Raw genomic sequence first — 25,210 nt, forward strand, 5'->3', positions numbered from 1 at the left:
TTGAACAATGACAAATATTCTCATGAATATTAAACACAACAAACTCTGAACATTACAAATATTCGCCTCAATTCAACCTGGAACCTCTCATACATTAATCCAATACAAAGTGTGTGTGTGTGTGTGTGTGTGTGTGTGTGTGTGTGTGTGTGTGTGTGTGTGTGTGTGTGTGTGTGTGTGTGTGTGTGTGTGTGTGTGTGTGTGTGTGTGGAGACACTGTGATGGATCATTGGAGCAATGTGCAGCTCAAGGCATATATGCTCGAACAGGAGCTGCCTGGACGCTGCAATCATGTTGCGCGCACTATCCGTGCTGAGTGTGCTGACTTTTCGTACAATGTCCCACTGTCTGGTTACCTGCATAAAGTCAAGTGCTCGGCGCAGTTGTCGGCGAAATGTCGCTCCCCTGTTTTCATTGAAACAGCTCCTTATATCCGTTAGCGCAGCTAGCTAGCACCAGATGCTAACAACAACAACAACACGTAAGGTGTGCCTCGCTCGCGCCACACATACACACACCCTCCCGGTCCTCCCGATGGCCAGTCCGGGCCTGCCGGTGAGCATGGAAGTGTGGTCTGCCACAAGCGGGCGGCAGGAGCGGGGCTGTCAGCATCAGCTTGTAGATGGTATTTTAAACTCGATGCGCTCTGAAACTACGGGGCGGCCGAGGACAAAAAATACACATGCGTTAATCGCGTTAAAAAATTAGTGGCGTTAATTTTTTGTTGCGTTAACGCGTTATTAACGTTAACTTGACAGCCCTAATAAATATGTTTATTGACAATTGATTGAATTGCATTGTTGTGTGGGTGAGTGTCGTGCGGCGCGGACGCCGGGCCGTTCCTGCTCGCCATTCGCCTGAGTAAAGAAATGGATACGGTTTCAAATGCGTATATTCATACATTGTTAACAGTACGGGTAGCGAGGGATTGTTCATGAAGTAAACGTGAGAATTAGTGATTGATTGTGTGATGTCTGTTCTCTCTCCCAGGGTGTTCGGGCAAAAGAGTTCCCCCGGGCCCGCACACCTCTAAATATAGTATAGGGAAACGGCAAGTGGTAGTCTCCAGGGGGGAGTTCGACATTTTTGCACATAGATATATTTATTTAATGTATATTGTCATAGCTTTATTCATGTGTATATTATTGGTAAATTGGTGGGGGAATATTTAGTAAATGTGTATATAGTTGTAGTAAATCGTTTGCTTAGATAAAGATAATGGTATGTGCCAGCCAATGAAGATCTGAGGCCTCCTATAAAAGGCAGTCAGTGTTGTTGAGAAGGGTGTTGTATACTGTGTGGGTGATGGAGGACAGCCATGTGGTCACAGTGGATGGACAAATAAAACAGTTTTCTGTGGAAAAACACCAACCTGCCTGCTTCTCCTATTTTTCCTCCATGGCCGCTCGGACATTCTAACAAATGTCGAACTCTGGGAGAAGTCCATCATATACCAGCAGGTGAGGCCGAAAGCCCCTCTTTTTGAGGACAGCTACGGCTGCAGGAGCAGGAGAGAAGATTTCAGACACAGAGATGTCAAAGCCCAGCCTTTTGAGCTTGTCCACAAACGCCTCTCTGTTGAGCTGGGTCTCATTGGTGCAGAAGCTCAGCTGCAGGTCCGATGCCTTGAGCTTTTTCACTGCTTCAATTGATCACAGACTCAGTAGAATACGAAAAACTAAAATAAGCTATTTTGGCTAAATATGAGATCACAGCTGACTTTGGCTAGCATAGTGCCTAGAGAAAGGTGGAGTGAGAAAAAGTGTAACATTAGTTGTGTCCACGGTGATGAAAAGTTGTACTCCCAGAAACCTGCAGGTCCGCTGCAACTCTTACTACTTTAAAATCCAGGCTGAAGACTTTTCTTTTTGCCGCTGCTTTTAATTGAACTATTCACATCTTAAACTGCACTGTAACTTTTAACTTTTATCCATGTATTTTTTCTTTTAATGTTTATTTTATTATCTTTTCTTTTTAATGACTGATTTTAAATGCCATTTTTAAAATGTCTTCCATTTTTGTAAAGCACTTTGAATTGCCTTGTGTTGAAACGTGCTATATAAATAAACTTGCCTTGCCTTGCCTTGCCTTACCCCACCGCTGAAGTTTATCTTACCGTAGGAGGTCAGACTTACCTCCTCCCAGTAGCTTTAGTGCCTAAACTACCATACCCAGTTATCCTTGGCCATGATGTCCCCACACTGCTTGATTTGGTAGATAAGGCTAACCCCTAGATTCCACCGGGTCCGTCTGCGGCGCGTTACGGGCGCGTTACGGCTGCGCCGCGGTGCTCGCGGCGATCGCGGCCACTCTAGTCAATGGGTGCTATTCCACCACACGCGGCGCGTTACGGCTCAGAAGCGTCCCAGAAGCGGCTCGGCGCAGGGCTCCTCTAAAATTAGGATCGAATCCTATTTTTGTCGCGGCGCAGCCGTAACGTAAGGTCGGGCAGGCAGGAAGTGGAACGTTCAGAGCTATATATATACACACACAAACTAATTTTGCAGACCCTATCCCTCCGTAGTCTTTCAAGTAGGAGGAGAAATGCCAGCGTTCTCCTCCGGTTTACAGGCACTGTGTAAATTATATATATATAGAATAATTATGATGATGAATGCGTTTTTTTACCACTAAAATACAGCAACATATCTTTGATTCATGTCGTTTATAACTGGAATATTACAGTTATTATTAACTTTGTCTGTACAAAGTAGCCGTCCAGGTCAAATCAACAAAAACTGCGAGCCGGCAGGCAAGACGCTCCGCTTCTGAAATGCTTCTGAAACGCGCCTGGTAGGGTATGACGCCCGAGGAGGCCGGACCAAAACCGCAACGCGGCGCAGACGGACCCGGTGGAATCTAGGGGTAAGGCTAACAGAGGGATTCCCAGACGGGTAGAGGCGGGGGTTGAGGTTCCTGCCCAGGAGTTGGATCAGCAGCAACAGTTAGAGCCCCAGGTGTCAGCAAAAGCATGTAACATGGTGGTGTCTAGGGCACGTAAAGAGACAAATACTCTTGAGGAGTTACCTTTTTACAATGCTGAGTTGAAGACGGGGCCAGTTAAACAGCCAAAGTCCCGAGCACAGAGAAGAAGGGAAAAGTTTCTGGCTATGGCCAGGGAACAGGGTCAGGAAGAAACTAGGCCCAGCCAGCCTTTACAGCCCGTAGATTTACGCATTCCCCCAGATATAGCAGCAATGCCTCTGCGTTGGCTGATCCAACGATGAAACCCTGGTTAGACAAGGTCTCAGAGGTTGAGGGTGAAAAACTGGGTAAGGCAGACGGTATAGCAGAGTTCAGCTATGTCATTAACCCTTTGGAGTCCTGGGCTAATTTGGCCGTTTTCGCATTCTTTTGATTTGTCTTACTAAACCCCATTAAGAAATGTTTGGCATGTCAATGTTTGGTATCTTTTTTTTAAGGACAACCTCACCTATATAACCTGATAGTTATTTCTTTCATTTTGAGATACTATATGAACATTTTGGACCCAAAATCACAAAAAAATGTAAAAATGGATTTTGAAAATGATATTATTTGTTATATAGGTAACACAAACATGCACAACGAAACAATTTGAAAGCTGGACATATATACATGGGATGTCACTATGATAATGTGAACGTTTAATTGAGGTAGCATGAACCTATATACACATTTTATGAACAAATAACAGGTGTATCCATAGGCGTTTTTTCCTAATTTATCAAGTTCTGTCAACAGTGACACAGTAGGCACAACAAAACATTTAAAAGCTTCAATAATGTACATGGGATTTCATTCTGATAAGGCAAAAGCGTTATTATAAATATATATACACATTATGTACAAAAATCAGTTTTTTCTGTCTTTATCTGTGCCATGCTTCAAAGCAGTTTCTGTCAACTACGACACAGAGGGCAACATCACAGGCTCCTCCTCCTCCTCCATGTCAAAAAACAAGCTTATAGCTTGACTCACGTTCAGAGTTCTCTTCATCATAGTTGAATCTTCAAAACTCTAAATCTATCTAACTATATCTAAATTCTCAATATTTGTCAGTCACTTTACTTCAATCGCCGTCTCCCGCCGTCTCTCTTCGTCTCCCACCGCCTGTCTTCGTATATCTTCGTCTCTCTCCATTTCCCGCCGTGGACATTGTGGGACCCCTTGAGAGAAGTTCCACAGGCCATCGTTTCATCCTGGTAATTTGTGATTATGCCACCCGTTGCCCAGAAGCCTTTCCCCTCAGATCAATTAAGGCCAAACATGTTGCTAATTGCCTATTGCAGCTATTCTCCAGAGTAGGCGTCCCTAAAGAAATCTTGACTGACTGTGGCACCAACTTCCTGTCTAAATTATTGCAGCAGGTATATCAGTTGTTAGGAGTGAAGGGAATTAAGACCACCCCTTACCATCCCCAGACAGACGGGTTAGTAGAGAGATTCAATCAGACACTCAAGTACATGCTGCGAAAGTTTGTCACACACAGGCTCTGATTGGGACCAGTGGCTGCCATACTTGCTGTTTGCGTACCCTTTGAACTGCTCTATGGCCACCAGGTGAGGGGGCCGTTGGACCTGCTGAGAGAGCATTGGGAGAACCCGAAGGCAGATCAGGACAATGTGGTGGCTTATGTGGTCAAGATGCGAGAGAGGCTGGAGCAGATGACGGCAATGGCACAGGAACACATGAGATCAGCACAAGCAAACCAGAATACCTGGGCCCGTTCTCATGTCTTCAAATGTCCCTCCTCGACTCCCCTCCTCGACTCCTATCCTCGAGACTTAGTCCCGCCCACAGGAGATGCGAGCGGAGGAGCCGAGGAGGGGAACCGAGGAGAGAGGAGGGGAAGCAGCAGGCGGTTAGAGAAATGAGAACTCCTCTCCTCTGAGCGGTCATTTTAAAGAGACGTCCATTAATGATGACAGGAGGCACAGCAGCCCTCTGTCTGATGGATAGATGTGTTCATGACCACTTATATATTTACTTTGAATTCATTCACAGTGCGGTATAATGAGACAATAACAGGCTACAGATGTGGACATACACACAGACACACAGACACACACTCACACATATATGTATATATTTATATAAATATATACAATTTCAGAATCAAACAGAGCACTCTCATAATAACGTAACACTATCAGAGACTGGATATATCCCCCCCCCCCCCTCTCTGGTCGCTACAATGAGGGAAATAAATGACGGGCCAAAAGTTTTATTTACAAGTATTACAAGTAAGCAGAGGACACCAAACCAACTGAGACCTGTGTCCGCTGCATCTACGCACACACTGTACCACACACACCTTCACCACACACACGCACCTACAGCTCCTAAAGCATATAATCAGGCTACAGCCGTTGTGTATTTTATTATGTGAAGCACTAAATGGTTTTAGAAAAATATCAACTTTGTTTGTAGATATCTACTAAACTAAAGCAAATAAAGAGAGTAGGCCTGTTATACTGAGTGATATATATTATACACACTGCTCTGCTTTCTGCACGGACCTCACAGCTGTTCTCACTGTAAACATCGCGTCGCGATGAAAGCAGTTAATAAAATAATATCCAGGGGATGCATGCAGAGCTGTCATTGGCTGAGATAAGTCCGGCCGTGCGTCTCGACTCTTTGAAACATCACTGTTGCCGGAAATGCATCCACGAAGGAGCCGTGGAGGACCCATCAGTGTATCCTCGGTTATAGCTCCTCCAGAGAGCCTCCTTCGACGCTCGGTCCTCGATGTGCATTTCGAGAAATGAGATGTCCTTCAACATGGCGCGCTAAAATTCATTTCCGGGTCACTACCGGAGGACCGAGGAGTCGAGGAGTCGAGGAGGGACATTTGATGACATGAGAAAGGGCCCTGGTATGACAAGAAAGCAAGGGACAGAACCTTTCTACCAGGCCAGCAGGTGTTGCTGTTGCTCCCAACAAGTGACTGTAAGCTGCTGGCAAAATGGCAGGGGCCTTATCAAATCACTAAGCGCCTTGGTAAGGTAACCTATGAACTGTATATGCATGACAAAGGGAAGAAACATCAGTTGTTTCATGTAAACCTGCTGAAGGAGTTTCAGGAGCCTTCACCGCTAAGCCATCAGCCTGTTCAACAGCAGCTCCTCATCCGTGCCATGGACCAAGGAGAGGATATTGTGCCCTCTTTTCCCACCAGTGTCTCGATGCCCGGTCCCGTTGATGTGTCTCATCTCCAGCCTGACCAGCAGAGGGAGATAAGTGTAATGATGGATCCAGAGCTTTTCCAAGAAACACCTGGTTTCACAACTCTGGTACAGCACCAGGTCCACCTGAGGGAAGACGCAACTCCCCGCCGGAAATCTTACAGGATTCCCGAACGTTTGGTGCCAGAGCTTAAAAAGGAAATTGAGCTGATGTTGCAGCTGGGCATCATTGAGACCTCGACGAGTGAGTGGTGCAGTCCTGTTGTTCTGGTCCCTAAGAAAGATGGTTCACTGAGATTCTGCATTGACTTCAGATACCTGAATGCTGTGTCTAAATGTGAGTCCTACCCAATGCCCCGAATTGATGAGTTGCTGGAAAGGGTTGGTAGGTCCACATTCATCACGACACTTGATCTAAGCAAAGGATATTGGCAGCTGGCTCTGGCAAATGAGACCAAGGAGCTGACGTCATTTAAAACACCATCTGGAATGTTTCATTTCAATGTAATGCCGTTTGGTCTCCAGGGGGCGCCAGCTACATTTCAACGACTCATGGACCACTTGCTGAGGGAGGTGCCAGAGTTTGCAGCCGCGTACTTGGATGACATAGTCATTTTCAGCCAGACATGGAAGGAACATGGCTCACCTTCGCAAGGTCCTCCAGTTGATAAAATAGGCTGGGCTAACAATTAATGCACGCAAATGTGCGTTTGCGCAGGGTCAGGTTGAGTACCTCGGTCATGTGGTTGGCCAGGGTGTTGTGAAACCTCTAGTGGGGAAAGTGGATGCTATCCACTTGTATCCTGTGCCCACCACCAAGAGGAAGGTGCGTTCCTTTATGGGGTTGATTGGCTGGTACAGCAAGTTCATTCCCAACTTTTCAGAGAGGGCAGCAGTGCTCACTGACCTCACCAAGCACTCTGCCCCAAACAAGGTGAAATGGAGTGAAGAGTGTGAACAAGCATTTAGAGATCTCAAGAGTGCAATCACAGGTGATTCAGTCCTCTACAGTCCAGACTTTTCAAGGCCATTTCCGACGCAACAGTCGGCGTCGGCGAGTTCTCTGGTGACTGCTTGGTGTGTCAGGGCCTTTACACTGCAGACTGATGCTTCGGGTGTTGGCATTGGAGCAGTGCTTCTGCAGGAAACTGGGGGAGAGCAACGTCCAGTGCTGTTCCTAAGCCGCAAGCTTCTGGACCGAGAGACAAGGTATTCAACAGTGGAGAAGGAGTGCCTGGCCATGAAGTGGGCCATTGATTCGTTAAAGTACTATTTGCTGGGACGTCACTTCCTCCTGGAAACTGATCATCTCGCTCTGCAGTGGCTGAACCGGATGAAGGACTCCAACACACGTCTCACAGGGTGGTACCTGTCCCTGCAACCCTAATGACTTTACAGTCCAGTATTGGGCCGGGAAAGCCAACTTGGTGGCAGACTGTCTATCCCGGGTACATGAAAATTGAGGTACTGTGCGCTTTAGGGGGGGAATGTAACGACGAGACGCCGTTACTAGAGCTCACGTTGACATGTTGATATAATCATTGTACTGTATAGCGTATATTGACACAGTATTGGCACATGATTTAACCTCTTAAGCACGGCGGTCCCCCCATTGGACCCCTCCCACCGTTTTTTTTTCGAGATAATGTCTCAGGGCTTCTTAACATTTATGAAACTATTCATGTGTAGCACCAGATTAACGGGAAGAATCTCAGCTAACTGAAGATATGAACCATTTTTACCAAAACAAAACACAAGTCTCATAAGAAGCGTCTAAATGACCCCTGAGCGAAAAAATTCTAACGCACTGCGGCACACAATTCAAGATAAAAATACCCTTATTACTTATCGTAGCTGCACATACAATATAGCAGATTAAAGCTGAGACTCCACTGATTATTTAGGTATAGTATCATCACTGAGCGATCCGAACTTGCGACAGGGGAAGCAAACACAGACATCACAACACGTACCTTTACGGAGCTTTTACGGCAGATCGTCTCACCGTAGCTGTCAATTAGGTCAAAAGACGTATTCAATGGCATTAAAACGAAGAAAAAAAAATACTACAACTGTTGATCCATAGGTTGATAATGTACCTGTGCCTTTAAAGAAATTATTTATAATCCATAATTCCATTTTTTATGTAAAAATCGGAGCGGAAAAGTTAGCTGCTAATGGTAGCCACCAGAGTGTATGCAGCTTCCGGTTTTGGTAACGCGTCACTCTCACTCCTTATTTGTTAACGTGTTGGTGTGTATATAACTTTCCCTCGATTCCATTGGCTCTAGCGGTTATAAAGAGATTTCATTCATCAAAATCAAGCAAGGGGGGCCAGAGATAGGTCAAATCCACCCAAATGACCCCAGAAGTGGGGGTTTTTGGCTAAATCTCTCTAAAAAGGTCAAATTTCACTTGTTTTGAATCAATCTTGATACAGGGTACTTATTATATGTTGTACTTTGGATTCCTAAAGCTTTTAGTCTACTAACCCATCATCGAAGGGTAGTTTGCACTATAAGTACAAAATAATTTTTGGACGGACACTATAATTTACAGTTTTTTACTATGTAAAATCTGAATTTTCTTTAAAATAAAAAACATCTATATTGATTCTGACTTTTCTACATCCAACTCACAGGTTTATCATTACTTTGAGAAAAAGATTATTAATTTAACCCTTTTAGAAGGGAAGATATGGTCATTTGTTCTGGGAATGTCATTTTCGAGCCTGAGACCTGAAAAACAGGCTCAGGGCTTAAGAGGTTAAACAACACACTTTATTAATGCATAAATATGTTTATTGAAAATTGATTGAATTGCATTGTTGTGTGGGTGAGTGTCGTGCGGCGCGGACGTCGGGCCGTTCCTGCTCGCCGTTCGCCTGAGTAAAGAAATGGATACGGTTTAAAATGCGTATATTGCTAACAGTATGGGTAGTGAGGGATTGTTCATGAAGTAAACGTGAGAATTAGTGATTGATTGTGTGATGATTAAACTTACATCTGTCTGTTCTCTCTCCCAGGGTGTTCGGGCAAAAGAGTTCCCCCGGGCCCGCACACCTCTAAATATAGTTCCGGGAGGGAAACGGCAAGTGGTAGTCTCCAGGGGGGAGTTCGACATTTTTGCACATAGATATATTTATTTAATGTATATTGTCATAGCTTTATTTATGTGTATATTATTGGTAAATTGGTGGGGGAATATTTAGTAAATAAATGCGTCTTTGCGTGTTTTGCCATTTCAAATCTACAGGGATAATTTTGTGATCATGGGGCATAACCCTTGTACAGCATCAGGACAATATCTCTCTGGAGTCAGACCCTGGAAGTGTGCTGGAGGCGTTGACTGGGACTGATGGAATGATGAGACTGAAAAATCTGTGAGGAAAGAACTAGGGGCAGAGAAATAATCATATATTAAAAGACAACAGCATCATAAGAGTTCAATTAAAGTGACAAGGGTGTGTCACTGTGCTGAAGGAAAGTTGTGAACAGCTATCCAGGACAAGGCTATTTTTATCATCGTCAACATGAATATTAAAGTCACCTACAATAATAACTTTATCTGTTTTAAGTACCAAAGTTGATAAAAAGTTCTGAATAAGGACCTGGTGCACGGTACACTGTAACAAATAAGATTGGCTGCAAAGTTTTCCAGGTTGGATGTGTAAGACTAAAAACAAGGCTTTCAAAGGAGGTATAATTTAATTTTGGTTTAGTATTGATAAGTAAACTTGAGTCAAAGATTGCTGCAACTCCACCTCCTCGGCCTGTGCCTCGAGCAATATGAGTATTGATATGGCTGGGTGGAGTGGCTTCATTTATGCTGACATATTCTTCATGTCTCAACCAAGTTTCAGTGAGACAGCATATATCAATATTATAATCTGATATTAAATCATTTACCAATATTGCTTTAGATGCTAGAGATCTTATGTTTAAGAGTCCACATTTTATCTTCCTGTTTTGTTGCACTGTAGTAGTACATTTACTTTTATTAAGGCGAGACACCCCAGGTGAATAGGGTAATTTTTTTAACTTAAAGTGGACCTATCATGTTATATTTGAATAATATAGTGTAGGACCATACCTATAAGGCATATTTATACTTCTTTTTTTTTCAAAATACCAAACAGATCATGCATTTTAGCCATTTTCTTGTTGGCTGCAGCACCACAGTAAAAGTTAATGGAATAATTCAGCCATGACATTTTTTTTTTTACTTCCTGATGATTTTTTGTCAAAGCATTGTAAGAATGATAAAATAATGAAAATATAGAATAATTATTTTTCTCAAAGCTATCATTTAACATGAAAGTTAGGTTAATTTCTTAGTATGATTCTGTAGTCAGGTTCCAATGACAAACATAATAAGTGTATGTGGCCAGACTTTGGACGCATTTGCCCTAATGTTTTCTGGCAAACTGCATCACATGTACAAGGAACGTTCAAATTGAATTATAATAAACAATATTCACTATTGGTAAATGCTTCTTTAAATTGAAACCCCCTTGTAAAATATAATAATTAAGTTATCAACAAAATATATGACTGACCTCACGCTCAGAAAAGAGAGCCGGCCACCTTCTTTTGAATTCGGCAATGAATGGCTTGTCTTCAATCACCTCATGACGCCTATAGGCAAATGTCCTCTCCATTTTATCCTCCACCACCTGTTGGTTATTGTTCTTATGTACCTCGGACAGTAGTGCCAGCCTCTCTTCCTCTAGGCTCCGTTTGGTTTGTCCTGTTGGATAGTCTGGATAGTAGTTTACCTCCGCTCTTTTAGGTTTCTTCCCTTGATTGCGAGATGTGCGTTGATCATCCTGTTGACGCTTTAAAGAATTGACAGTCAGCTCTGAACATCCAATGTTGCGCAGCTTAGTGCGGTAGTTTCCCATCTTGAATTTCAAACTGATCTTCCAACCATAAAAGCCAGTAACAGAGCCTTGCTCCCTTAAACATGGGTGCTTTTTCACAAGTGCTTCAGCTACCGAATCAAATTCAGCACTTGAGGCATATGCTTTATATTTCACAATCTGTGATGCCAAAGTTTCAAGAATATTTGACTTCATTCTTGGATTAGGATTGAAGAGGGTACCATTATTTTGAAAGTCACTATTGGCACGCTGGAGTTGGATCTCGACATCATAGACAAACTCCGGCACAGGAAAGGCGTTTGGCCATGGCTCACTTCTGAGGAATGATGTTGACGAAGAATCAGAAGATAAGGGAAGATCAGTGTCCACAGATGAGATTGAATTATCTCATCCTGGCTGGATGTCCGTGCAGAGAAGCCAGGACTGCTTGTAGATAAGGCACTTGGGGGGTAAATTACTTAGATTTTCCCCTTGTTTTGAATGTCTGAGGTGGAGGTAAGGTTTATAAACTCATCAAAATCAAGGTCCTTGTATTGCAGTCTAAAGTCTCCAAACACCTCACATTGTCTCTTAATCTCACTTTGAAGTTCCTCAACAAAGCTTGGTATTCCCAAAGGCAGGGTTACTTTTGCAGTCATTTTCTCCTAGGATGATGCAAAGCACTGCAGAAGTGGCCATACTTGTCAACAGGTTACTCTAAAGAAAAGACAGAAGAAGATATATGTTTTTGAACAGTAGGTAATACAATTCGAGGCAGATCCAGTCATCATCAGTAGAGGTATCATAGACATTGAAAGCACTGGGTTAGTGTGATGGAAGTATTCTTTAAACTTTAGTAACATATTTAATTATGTGTTGTGTAAATATTTATATTTTAATGGCTCTTGCACGTGTGTAGTTATAAAGCCATAGTAAACATTAAGGCAGCATTATCATTTTTGGTAGTTCAATTAAACTGCAGACTGATTTGAATTATCGGCACAGTTTCAAATTTATATTGCAAATGTTACAAAATGCAACTTGACTTGATTAACTAGCATGCATAGATTTAGTTAGGGTACGCCAGCATCCGTGTAGAGTTGTGTTTTATTATTTCTGTTAACCTAACCTCACTTGTTTCTGACTCCAAACCCCAGATGTTTTTAATTGATATTCTGTGTCTTATTTTACCCACATTCCCATGAAGACATTCAGTCAAAGTCAAATAAAAATTAAAGGATAATTACCTGACATGTGTATGTATCTTTTAAGGGTGACCATTCGGAGGGTTCCACACTTGTAGTCACTCAGGGGATAGTTGTCGGTCAGTTCACTTAACTCTGCCAACACAATCTCTCTGGCTGAAGATGACTGGAGCTCAAATGCTCCGTAGTGCTCCCTGTACCATGAAGACAATTTTCTGCATATAAAGATCAATGTGTTTTTCAATATACACATTTGAAGTATTTCTGCAAATTCAGGCAGTCCACCTACTGATCCATGCACAAGAAGCATTCCAATTCTATATTCAATGCCATTGCTAGAGACAATGTGTGCTAGCGTGACTGTTGTGAGGTTAGTGTATTTCTGACTTAGTTGAAGTGCTATGTCTTCTTTCATGATATCTAATGGAATTGTTGAGACGTTTGACACGTCAAAGGCTGACCTCTCATTACTCCTTGTGTGCATGTGATAGCCAATCATCAGCTGGTGCTTATTTGCCAGAGACAGTGTCATGTTCTTGAAACACTTTGTGTGTCTTACAACCTGTTTGAAATAACTGTGCTTGGCCTCAAAACGCATAGTCCAAAACATCACAATGGGGCCGAACAGCTTAATCATTTCTGGGTATGCTCCAAAAAGTGATGTTTTGGCAAGAGTCGCTGATCTGGAAATACTTCTTGGTATCTCTGTCTGTGCTCTGAGATTTTAAACTCTAAATATGCCACAGACTCCTCACAGTGGGATAGGTTGCAACAACAACCTCTACAATATGTTTCAAGTCTAGAATCACTTTCCAAGCTGGTTCGTCTTCAGGGATCAACTGCCCAATCATAAACGGCAATAACCTCAATAAACACCAATTTTCGTGCGCGTTGCCACCAATTCTTTTGTTTCGGACAAAATTAACTGGGACCAAATTAGGTCAGTTTTTTTTGTCCCCCCACTTGTATGGAAAGTTTTGATGCTCTTATTGAGGTTTTCAAGCGTAAAAAACTTTTTGGAAATAAACACACCAAGGGCACAGTGCAAGCTCTACTGGGACTATGCCCTCAAAAAGATCATGGACAACATCAGGAGGATACCCTGATGTGACACTGAAATGGGCAAGTCTTTCTGTGAAAATACACGCTTTTTTTACACCAAAAAAGCTACCTCCTTTTGCCTGTGCAGTATTAATATGGACTTGATGAAGCTCCTTGTTTCTTGGGGTAAATGCACCCGATTTCACTTCTTTAACCTGAGTTTCTGCTCGCTGAGCTGTACAAAACCTACAAGCATATGGGCCCGAGAAACTTTCCACAAATCCGGCTATTCCATGTGCTGCAAGGTTGTCTGACACTACACGCTGAAGTGTCCCCTTTCACAAATGTACCCAGTTGTGAGACAAAACACCCTGCCGCTCCAATGTAACAAGGTCTTGGAGTAATGGTTCAAATACTTTGCAATAGCCAAAGGTCTTCACGTCATCACTTCTACATAAAGAGCCAGGTATATTGAGGTCAAAGAGGAATGGCTGCCAGGAGGCAAATTTCCCAAAATCCAATAGACAGCACAGAGTTTGTGTGTTTTACGTGAAGTACCGAGTGGGTTGCAGACTTCAAAGTCATCTACGTATAGACAGATGGAGATTCTCAGTTCCCCCCCTGCCCGAAAATCATTGTTCTTGAAGTACTGGCCATCTTCAAAAGATTTATAATGACGGTGGTCACTCACTACCTGTTGCTCTCTTCTCTTTTCAACAACCTTGCTAAGCACATCATTTTGATGAAGTAGCTGATGTAAAACCTTTAGCAAAGGGACATACTGAAAACTTCTTTTAGTCTTTGCATCAAGTATGTACTGAACTGGATCAACAATATTGAAATGATCCTTGTAGTATTGCTTCCTCTTAAAAGCAGTGGCTAAAGGTCCTTCCTTTTTTAAAGCTGTTGACAGAGGGTTGGACGTACAACGTGTACAGCCTAACTCATGAATGAGCAATTGGTCAACTTGCAAGTTATGGCTACTGAAGAAATCAGCTAGAATGTTGTTGGATACTGGCACCAGAGAAGAACTAATCAAATAGTGCAACTCGTTTAGCAGCTCATCAATGGCAGAGCCTGGTACATGGAAACAGTTTTCAAGTTTTAATAAAACAAATGCCAGTTTCTGTTCTATAACTTTATGCAAGTTCTCTGACGTTTGGACCAATGCACCAACCTCAAGTTCATCATCGTGAAGTATCTCATCACTCTCTGTCAAGCATGTATCTCCCAATGTACAACTCAATGAATCTGCCCTTCCATTTTCCACAATTCCAGCTTTGAAATTGTTCAGTGTATGTGTCTTGTGCTTTCTGTTCTTGTGTGATTGATATGTTCCGTAAATATTTGTTGAAAAGGAACAACTTTCAAACACACAACAGATGGTTTCGTGTCTTTTGAGATGGTTGTTAACATGAACGAAAAACTCTCTCAATGAGACAATGCCACTACAAGAACAATAATGGCAGGTAAATGTTGTTACATTTACAGATTTTTGTGATGTTTGATCAAAATGTGATCTGGATAGATGACTTCGAAGGGCATTCCAAGTTTTAAATGTGCATGGGCATTTAGAATATGTGCATGGATAAGGTTGTCTGCGGCCAAAGTGGCCATGTTTTAACCTGTAGTGCTTCAATAGCTGAAATCTTGAGGTTTCCTCTGCACCACAGTCTTTACACTTCCACATGTAACTGAAAATGAAACAAACAAACATATTAAACAAAAAATGACAATCAGAGTATAGATCAGTGATGCAAACACAGGTATGGTGAAAAATGAGAGAACTATTCGAAGCAGAGAAAAAACAGCGTAATATACCATCTGACAAAGGCCTGTGCTTATAATGCTTCAATTAACTGGCTATTCTTTATAATATACTCAGATCAATAGGAGACAGAGATGTCAAGTTATAAATCAAGATTTTTCTTTTTGGATATTTTACAAATCACTCCCCTTTTAAACTCTATTCTTGTTATTTTTAACAACTTTTTTGTTACTGTCATATAGTATTTTATACCTGTTTTTCTGTCACAGTCTGCTTTCTCACTCACCTATTTTCTGCATTAACATTCCTTAGTCACCTGGTAGCCACACCCGGTCTCTCTTTCACTCTGTTACACCCATCAGCTCCAGTAGTATATAGGCCCACTTCACTCTCACCTCAGTGCCAGATCGTACTTTGCAGCATGCCAGTCTTTCCAGCATTACTTCCCAGATTGCTCTCCCGGTTTCCGACCACTGCCTGTCCCTGACCTGCCTGCCTCGCCTGATTCCTGACCCTGCCTGTACCCGGACTATTCTGCCACGCCTGCTCCCTGACCCGGTCCGTACCTGCGACTCCCGTCTTGCCTTCTCCTGGAACCCTCGCCTGTCCCCGACCAGCCCTTTGCCTACTACCTGCCTTTTCGTCTCCTACCAGTTATTGACTTCAATAAAGCTGGTTACAGACTATCCCTGGTTTCCCCGTGTTTTGCATTTTGGTCCTCAGCTCGTTTGTGACAGAACGATCTGGCCAGAATGGACCAAGCAAACACCGGGTCTCCTAGAGACCGCTTTGAGAGGGTTGAGGAAGCCATCCAAAGACAGGAGGGTCACGATAGCTACCTTAGCTACCGAGACCCACCAGGCAACCTCAACCCAGGAACAAGCGCTGGCTTACCTGGCCTCCCAGATTGCAACAGATGGCCGCCACCGTACAACAGCTAGCCGCTAGCATGGCTCCTACCGTCCCTCCGCCTGCAGCTCCGATGTTCACTCCAGCCTCTGGATCGACTGGATACGCTCCGGAGCCTCGTGTGGGAACTCCGGAACGCTACGCTGGTGAGCCTGAGGGATGCAGTCCTTTTCTCACAAACTGTTCCATATTGTTTTCACTGCAGCCCACACACCTTTTGCCTCCGAGGCGGCTTCGCGTAGCTTTCACCGTTAATCATTTGACGGGGAAAGCCCGCTTATGGGGTTACTGCAGAGTGGGAGCAGCAGACTCCAGCCTGCGCCTCTTTTGCTGCTTTTTCCGCGGAGATGCGGAAGGTGTTCGGTTCCGTTCGTCTGGGTCCTGATGCTGCCGGAGGTCTGCTGAGCTTGAGCCAGGGGTTCCGGCACGGTGGTGGAATTACGCTATTGACTTCCGCACCAGCAGCCGCCGTAGTAGCTGGAACGAGCCGGCGCAATGTGACGCATATCTGAGAGGCCTTAGCGGATTATATGAGAGATGAGCTGGTTTCCTATGATTCTCCCTGCTTCCTTGGATGGGTTGATCGAGCTCACCTCTCGGATCGACAGACGAATTCAGACACGAAGAGAAGAGCAAACAGACACGAGCGGCGGGCCGCCGCTCGCGACAACAACTTCCGGTTTCCGGGAGATTTCAACTTCCGGTTTTCGGCGGAGAATTCCCATCCCTACTCTGACTCACGGTACGGGGAGGTCGAGCCCATGCAAGTGGGTCGTACCAGTCTTAGCTCTGAGGAGAGGGAGTTACGTCGAAGAGGGAATTTATGCCTTTACTGTTGTCAGGCTGGACATTTTGTTTCCCGTTGTCCGGGAAAAGGCAGAGCCCATCAGTAATGGGGAGTATACTGGTGGGCCGAACCTCTGAGCTGATCCCCAATGGAAGACCTTTGTGCCATGCTCGACTTCTCCTGAGAGGCACACCTCAGGCTCTGGCTGTGTTTTATCGACTCCGGATCAGATGTCAGCATCATTGATGAGGAGCTCGCACTACAGCTGGGCATTCAACAGATTCAGTTGCCCAGCCGGTACCGGCTAATGCTTTGGACGGTCACCTGCTGGGAACGGTGACTCACCAGACGACACCGGTCCATATGCTCATGTCGGGGAACCACCATGAGACAATCCAGTTTCATGTGCTACGGTCCCCCAAGATTCCTCTGATTTTGGGTTATCCATGGCTCCGCCGCCACAACCCGAACATTGACTGGTCAACTGGGTCCATCCTAGGGTGGAGTTCTTCCTGTCATCAGGTTTGCCTCAAGCAGGCCGCTGCACCTCAACTATCTGTGGATATTAACCTGGTTCCGGATGTCACAGGGGTTCCGGCGGAGTATTTGGACTTTAAGGAGGTTTTTAGCAAGACTAAGGCAACATCTCTCCCACCTCATCGGCCCTATGACTGTGCTATTGAGCTACATCCGGGGCGCAGTCCCACCCAAGGGGCGGTTGTACTCACTTTCGGCACCGGAGAGGAAGTCCATGGAGACGTACGTCAATGACTCTCTGGCTGCGGGAATTATTCGTCCTTCCACGTCACCCGCAGGAGCAGGGTTTTTTTTTTGTGGCGAAGAAGGATAAGACCCTGAGACCCTGCATTGACTATCGGGGTCTGAATGACGTCACGGTAAAGAATCGTTATCCCCTGCCACTCATCTCGTCAGCATTCGAGTTACTACAGGGAGCAACAATCTTTACCAAGCTGGATTTACGAAACGCATATCACCTGGTACGAATCCGTGAGGGGGATGAATGGAAGACCGCCTTCAACACCTCTTCAGGACACTACGAGTACCTGGTGATGCCATTTGGACTTACCAACGCCCCTGCAGTTTTCCAAGCGTTGGTGAACGACGTACTCCGGGACATGTTGGATCGTTATGTTTTTGTTTATTTGGACGACATTTTGATTTTTTCAAAGACCCTCAAGGAACACATCCATCACGTCCAGACAGTCCTCCAGAGACTTCTGGAGAACTCGCTGTTTGTCAAGACGGAGAAGTGCGAGTTTCACACTTCTTCGGTCGCCTTTCTTGGCTACATCGTGGGTCAAGGAAGTGTGGAGATGGATCCCTCCAAAGTTTCAGCGGTTACCTCGTGGCGGGTTCCTGATTCCCGGAAGGAGCTGCAGCGTTTCCTAGGATTCGCTAACTTTTACAGACGGTTCATCCGTGGCTACAGTACCGTGGCCGCCCCGCTCACTGCCCTGACCTCGTCTAAGGTAACGTTTAGATGGTCCCATGCAGCAGAGGAGGCTTTTCAGGACCTCAAGCGCCGGTTTACGTCGGCTCCTATCCTACAGGTACCAGACCCTGCTGGTCAGTTGGTGGTGGAGGTGGATGCTTCTGACGTAGGGGTGGGGGCCATCCTGTCACAACGCTCTGGTGAGAATCAGAAGCTCCACCCCTGTGCTTTCTTTTCGAGGAGATTGAGTCCGGCGGAGAGAAACCACGACGTGGGGAACCGGGAGCTTCTAGCAGTCAAGTTGGCGTTGGAGGAGTGGCGACACTGGCTTGAGGGGACAGAACTGCCATTTCAGGTTTGGACCGACCATAAGACCTGGAATACATCAGGTCGGCACAAAGACTGAATTCCCGGCAAGCCAGGTGGTCGTTATTTTTCACCCGGTTTTAATTTTTTCCTCTCCTACCGCCCGGGCTCCCGCAACGTGAAGGCCGACGCTTTGTCCCGGCAGTTCGGGAGGGAGGGAGACACCTGCGGTATCCCGGACACTATTCTTCCTGCTCCTCGAGTGATCGGTGTTCTCGCTTGGGAGATTGAGGAGAGGGTTAAGACTGCGTTGGTGGACCAACCCGGTCCTAGTTCTTGTCCTCTTAACCGTTTGTTTGTGCCTCAGGTTTTGAGGGGGAGGTGCTTCAGTGGGCTCACAGCTCCAGACTTTCCTGCCACCCTGGGATTCAACGTACCAGAGGGATGGTCTTGCAGCGGTTCTGGTGGGCTACGCTGGAGGCTGACACCCGGGAGTTTGTGAACGCCTGTCCTGTGTGCAATCGGCACAAACCCTCTCACCAAGCGCCAGCTGGCCTCCTTCATCCATTACCGGTTCCACGTCGCCCATTGTCACATATTTCGTTGGACTTTGTGACTGGTCTTCCACCGTCCCACGGACATACTGCCATCTTGACGGTGGTGGGATCGGTTCAGTAAAATGGCTCACTTCGTACCCCTGCCTAAGATCCCGTCAGCTAAGGAGACGGCTGAACTTATGCTTCTCCACGTTTTTCCGCCTTCACGACTGGCGACTGATGTGGTTTCCGACCGGGGGCCCCAGTTCACCTCTGTGTTTTGGAGGGAGTTTTGTGAACTGATCGGGGCGACGGTCAGTCTCACCTCCGGTTTCCATCCACAGGCCAATGGTCAGACTGAAAGGAAGAATCAGGAGATGGAGACCACTCTCCGCTGCATGGCTTCCGATCATCCTACGACCTGGTCTAAACAACTCCTGTGGGTGGAGTATGCCCACAACACACTCATCAGTTCCGCTACTGGTCTTTCCCCTTTTCAGTGTGCATACGGGTTTCAACCCCCTTTGTTCTCTGCATTGGAGAAAGAGGTTACCTGTCCGTCTGTCCAGGCCTTCATCAGACGTTGTCGGAGGACTTGGAGGCGGGCTCGAACTACTCTGCTTCAGTCTGCTAACCGGTACGCCACATCAGCGAACCGCCGACGCACCAAGGCACCTGTGTACCAGCTAGGCCAGAGGGTGTGGCTTTCCACTCAAAACATTCCCCTTCGGGTGGAGTCTAAAAAGTTAGCGCCCAGATTTATTGGACCCTTTGAGATCGTCAAGGTCATTAACCCTGCAGCAGTTCGACTGAGTTTGCCCCGGAACATGAAGATCCATCCCACCTTCCACGTGTCTAGGATTAAACCTGTCCGGGAGAGTCCTATGATTCCCGCCGCTCCCCCACCACCACCCCCTAGGATGATCGATGGGGGTCCGACCTATACCCTTCGTCGTATACTTCGTTCCCGACGCAGAGGAAGAGGGGTTCAGTATTTGGTGGACTGGGAGGGCTATGGTCCTGAGGAGAGGCAGTGGATTCCTGCTCGTCACATCCTCAACCCTCACTCATCCGGGACTTCCACCTGCGCTACCCGGAGCAGCCTTCTAGGACCCACGCTCAGCCAGGCGTTAAGCCGGGGGGTACTCGTCGGCTACGGACCGGGGGGCTTCATCAAGGAGGAGGGGGAGGCGTCTCAGTCGAGGAGGACGAGGATTTCCAGGAGGGGGAGGCCGAGAGAGCATTCTCAGATGAGTATTAACCTTTCCCATACCCCCACCTCCACCCGGTGTCTGTAGGTTTTTTGTTGATTTTTTATTTATTTGTTTTTTTTCCTCGTAGGTTTGTCTTGGACGTCGGGAGCCGTCCATTAAGGGGGGGGTTCTGTCACAGTCTGCTTCTCACTCACCTATTTTCTGCATTAACATTCCTTAGTCACCTGGTAGCCACACCCTGTCTCTCTTTCACTCTGTTACACCCATCAGCTCCAGTAGTATATAGGCCCACTTCACTCTCACCTCAGTGCCAGATCGTACTTTGCAGCATGCCAGTCTTTCCAGCATTACTTCCCAGATTGCTCTCTCCCGGTTCCGACCCTGCCTGTCCCTGACCTGCCTGCCTCGCCTGATTCCTGACCCTGCCTGTACCCGGACTATTCTGCCACGCCTGCTTCCCTGACCCGGTCCGTACCTGCGACTCCCGTCTTGCCTTCTCCTGGAACCCTCGCCTGTCCCCGACCAGCCCTTTGCCTACTACCTGCCTTTTCGTCTCCTACCAGTTATTGACTTCAATAAAGCTGGTTACAGACTATCCCTGGTTTCCCCGTGTTTTGCATTTTGTCCTCAGCTCGTTTGTGACATTTTCATTTAGTCTCTAATGTCTCATTAATAACTATAATGATCATATCAAGGTGTGCCTTAACCTCACTGAGCTGAGGTTATTTGAGCCTCTCAGGAGAGAGCTCTCTTCCACCTGGTTGTAGAAAAGCTCTTAAATTCGTTAGCATAGCTAGCTAACCAGATGCTAATAACAACAGATCGCCACTGTGCTTACAACTAAAGACACAGCCACGCAAACACTGCGGCATGTGTACGGCTCCTTATGGGTACTGCAATATTTGAAGAGCTGGAGCGGCCTTTCCGGTGCTCTCCGTCAGCACTCTCCTTCAGACGAGACATATACCACGTGAAGACACGTTACGCTCGTGTTGTGTTCAAGGAACCTGTCCTTGGTCAGGAAAAAACAGGCACTCGCTTTTTTAATTATTTGCGGTCTAGATTTCTTCTTCTTTTTTGAAGTGAGAAGTTGTCCGTCCGACTCCAAACTCTTCGGTTTCTCCACGAATTACACAAGTCACCCAAATCAGCGTTAAAAAAGCGGGAGGCCGCCGAAAAGCACTAATTTGCATCACTTGAGCCCGCTCCCTCTCTTCACTCTCCGCTCGCCCAACCACTAACGTAGCTGGTTTACCGTTAGCAAGCTAGCCCTCACACTGTAACATTAGTGGTGCCTAAAACAACTGCTATCATACCGTCTGTTCTTTATCTGCAAGCTTCTGTCTTCCCCCGCCACAGGCATCTCAGTTGCCGCCAGTTAACAGCCGGTCCTGCTCACTGACAGTCAAACACATATCCCTAAACCCGACCAACAGCCACCTTCGCGCCACTTTCACAATATTAAATTAACATTTCACAACACACAAGTCTGAACCGCTTGGGTATTCACTTCAGTCCAAACGTACTTATTTCAGTCAGTAATTTATAATTCAATTTAAAACTGTTTGGTTGCTACTGTGATATATTCCTGCTGGCTAGCATTAAGTTAGTTACAGTAGCTAGCTTTCCAGCTAGCCAACCTTAGCTGCCATATGCTAAAATATTGCAGAGATTTCTGCGAGTTACAACACTCTCAATTTCACATTCTAACCGCATGTTTATAAACCAACTTAAAATGTTGCATAGGAAAAACATACTCACTCATATTCATTTGGATGTCGCTCAGGTCTCTGCCATTGCTTCTTCAGCTTCTCCTGTCCTTCCTCACCGCAAAAATGCGCACATCACAATCATATCCCTCATGTGAGCCTCTGCGCATGCGCCACAGGCGATTTACACAGCTGTGTTGCATTGGAGATAATTGAGCAGCATATGTGGCTTCAACAGGTATCCATTTTAAGAAAACCCTACTTAAATTAACTAGGTTTAAACAGCAAACTCAGATATATCAATTAAATTGGGTAAAGATGCATTCATTAGATTCAACAACTCACACTTTCACTTTTTTTTTTTTTTTTTGAGTGTGGAGGAAAATAGAGAGGGTTGTGTTTTCTGACACTTAGTGAGTTCCCTGGAACATCGGGGACACATATTCATGTATAAAAGACGTACAAAAGTGCATTTTGCATGATAGGTCCCCTTTAACAGACACGAGACTCCCATTATAAGCAGTGGCGGCTGGCCTATAGAGGACGCTAGGGTGCCGCCCTCCCTAAACCACAAACAAAAATATTATTATTATTAATCATAATAATAATAAATTATATAAATTATCAATGTTTGTGTGTTTAAAATATGGAATGCACCCAGAAATATGTGTAAAATATGATTAAAAAAATTATTTGCGCAATATACTTTTCCTATACACTGTCAGAATCACAATCAGAATCAGAAACAGGTTTATTACCAGTAGTACGATGGCTTATGACCCGATTTGAGAAGGATGGGGACACGCCGGATAAAAGCACAACACATTCAGTTTTGTCCAGAAGTCTTCTAATCAGGGCTCTATAAATAAAGAACTACGGCAGATGTGTAATATTTAATGCAGCCGAACCGTGTATTACAATGCCGTTATGTGATGACTTTCAAAGAGAAAAGCAAGCACACTCGGAATAAAGTATTATTTTTTTTAAATGTTTTCGGATTTTCACATCGCATAAACACCATATCCCCAACGTGCATTGCAGCTAAAAACAATGCAATCCAATCACCGAGCTTCAACCATAGCTGAGAATCTTGGGTAATCAGTTCAGTGGGTGTGTATCGCCTACGTCTGTTTCCGGTGACTTTATTTTTAAATTCAGTTCCTGACGGACGGCAAAAAAGCCCGATATTATAGATTAAACCAAATAAATAAAACAACAATAATTGTGTGTTATTGTCGAGTACATAACAGTGTGTTATTTAGAAAAGAATAACAAATTAGAAGGAAAAAAAGATTTAAAAAATACATATTTCAGTATTCTGAGCCCCATTTATTTTCCTCACGGATGGCAAAAAAAGGCAGACATTATACGATTTAAAATAAAAACAATAATCGTGGCTTGATATTGAGTAAGAAATGTTTTTATGAACCACACAGCTTCCGGTCTTCCAAGACCCGACCGGACAAAAAGACGTGGTGCAGGCACGAAACATACTACCAATAGAAATACATTGCTTTTAAAATCGTTCTGTGTGACACGAAAAAAAAGGGGGGAAATCGTGTTGGTGAACACGAATCAATAGATTAAATGTCGTGACTATAACACGAAATGCCGTGAGACTGGGTTGAATTATGTTAGGAAAGTAAACAAAGGAGTCCAATGGGGACATTTTAGGCGAGGGGAAGAGAAACTCCAAATCCTTCTACTTTGGGTCTCTAGTTGTCTTATGTTCATCTCTGCAGAGTGTTCAGGGCAAAAGTTTGTACCCTTCAGCATAGACTGTAAAAGTTTAAAAGGAGTGTGTGAATGTGTGTAGAGACTCAAAGAGGATTTAATGATAGATACTAAAGTTTAGGATTGTCCCCTGCAGTGCAATATCCAACACACCACACACACACACACACACACACCACACACACCACACACACACACCACACACACCACAACACACACACACACACACACACACACACACACACACACACACACACACACACACCACACACACACACACACACACACCACACACACACACACACACACACACACACACACACACACACACACACACACACAGTTGACTTGGGTCTTTCGCAGTGTCATCTTCTTTAGTCTGAAAACCTGCAATCCTCCTCTCTCTCTCTATATCACACTTTCTTTTCCCCCCAAAGATCAATTTCTGGAAATAAATGGTAAAGCTTAATGGAAGGATCGCAATCTGACAGAGAATCTGGCCCAGATGCTGAAATCACAGAAAAAGGTTCCCTGAAACTTTTGAAAATAGTACTTTCCTCCCCCGTTCCCTTTGTGAGGAAATAGGTTGACTGCCACCATAGGGCCAATCTAATCCTAAATGCTCTCTAAAATAGCTTTCTCCCAGACCTGCTGCCTCGAATTCCCAAGTATTAGTGGAACGAAAACCTCCAGTTTCCCCTGCAGGACCCCGTCAGTGCCTTCCCTGGAGGACCAGTTGATACCCCAATTTATCATATTTCTCCAGTTGGGTGGTTTTATACCAGGATCACCTGCAGTAAACTGTGGTGCCAAACTGGTCTTATGTTCTGTTGTTGTGAAGTATTATGGGCAATAGCGCATTGCAATGATCAAGTATTTTTGTAAGCCGACCCGGAAGTTAGCATTGCATGGGCTCCCCCTAAAAAAAGCAATGGGGATTGTTCCATTGGACTTATTAGCATAATATAAACTCCACCACAATCAAACAACTTTGTGATTTATGATCTGTCAATGCAATCCGAAAGGCTACTAAAAAACGTTATCACGGTCATATGGCTGTGAACCACCACCGCTAGGCTACGTTTAGGATGACTTGTGTCGGCATAATGACAGTAGTGTCCCTGGTCGAATGATGGTCATACTCTTGAACTGTTACTGTTACTGTTTATTGCCACACACTTGCAAGTATACCAACCATGTAAGAGCTATAAAAGGGTAATAAATAAAAATAATTAGCTATTATCTCACAGATAAAACATGTTACTTTCCTTGTTAACCTGACATTATCTAATGAAAACAAAATAATGCAATTACATCTCCTAGTACTGACAATAAATCATGAAACATTACCGTTTAACCGTTTTTAACTGAACGTGACCAAAATTAAGCATTAATGAATTTGTAGCGCCTTATTTTAAACATTTTAAATCACACATATGCAGTTTTAAAAACCATATGAACTAGAGTTACTCTAAAACACACTGTATGTTTTTATATTAGCAGGGAAGCTCCGTTGT

This window comes from Trematomus bernacchii, unplaced genomic scaffold (genome assembly GCF_902827165.1).
Source record: "Trematomus bernacchii unplaced genomic scaffold, fTreBer1.1, whole genome shotgun sequence".
Taxonomy (NCBI): Eukaryota; Metazoa; Chordata; class Actinopteri; order Perciformes; family Nototheniidae; genus Trematomus; species Trematomus bernacchii.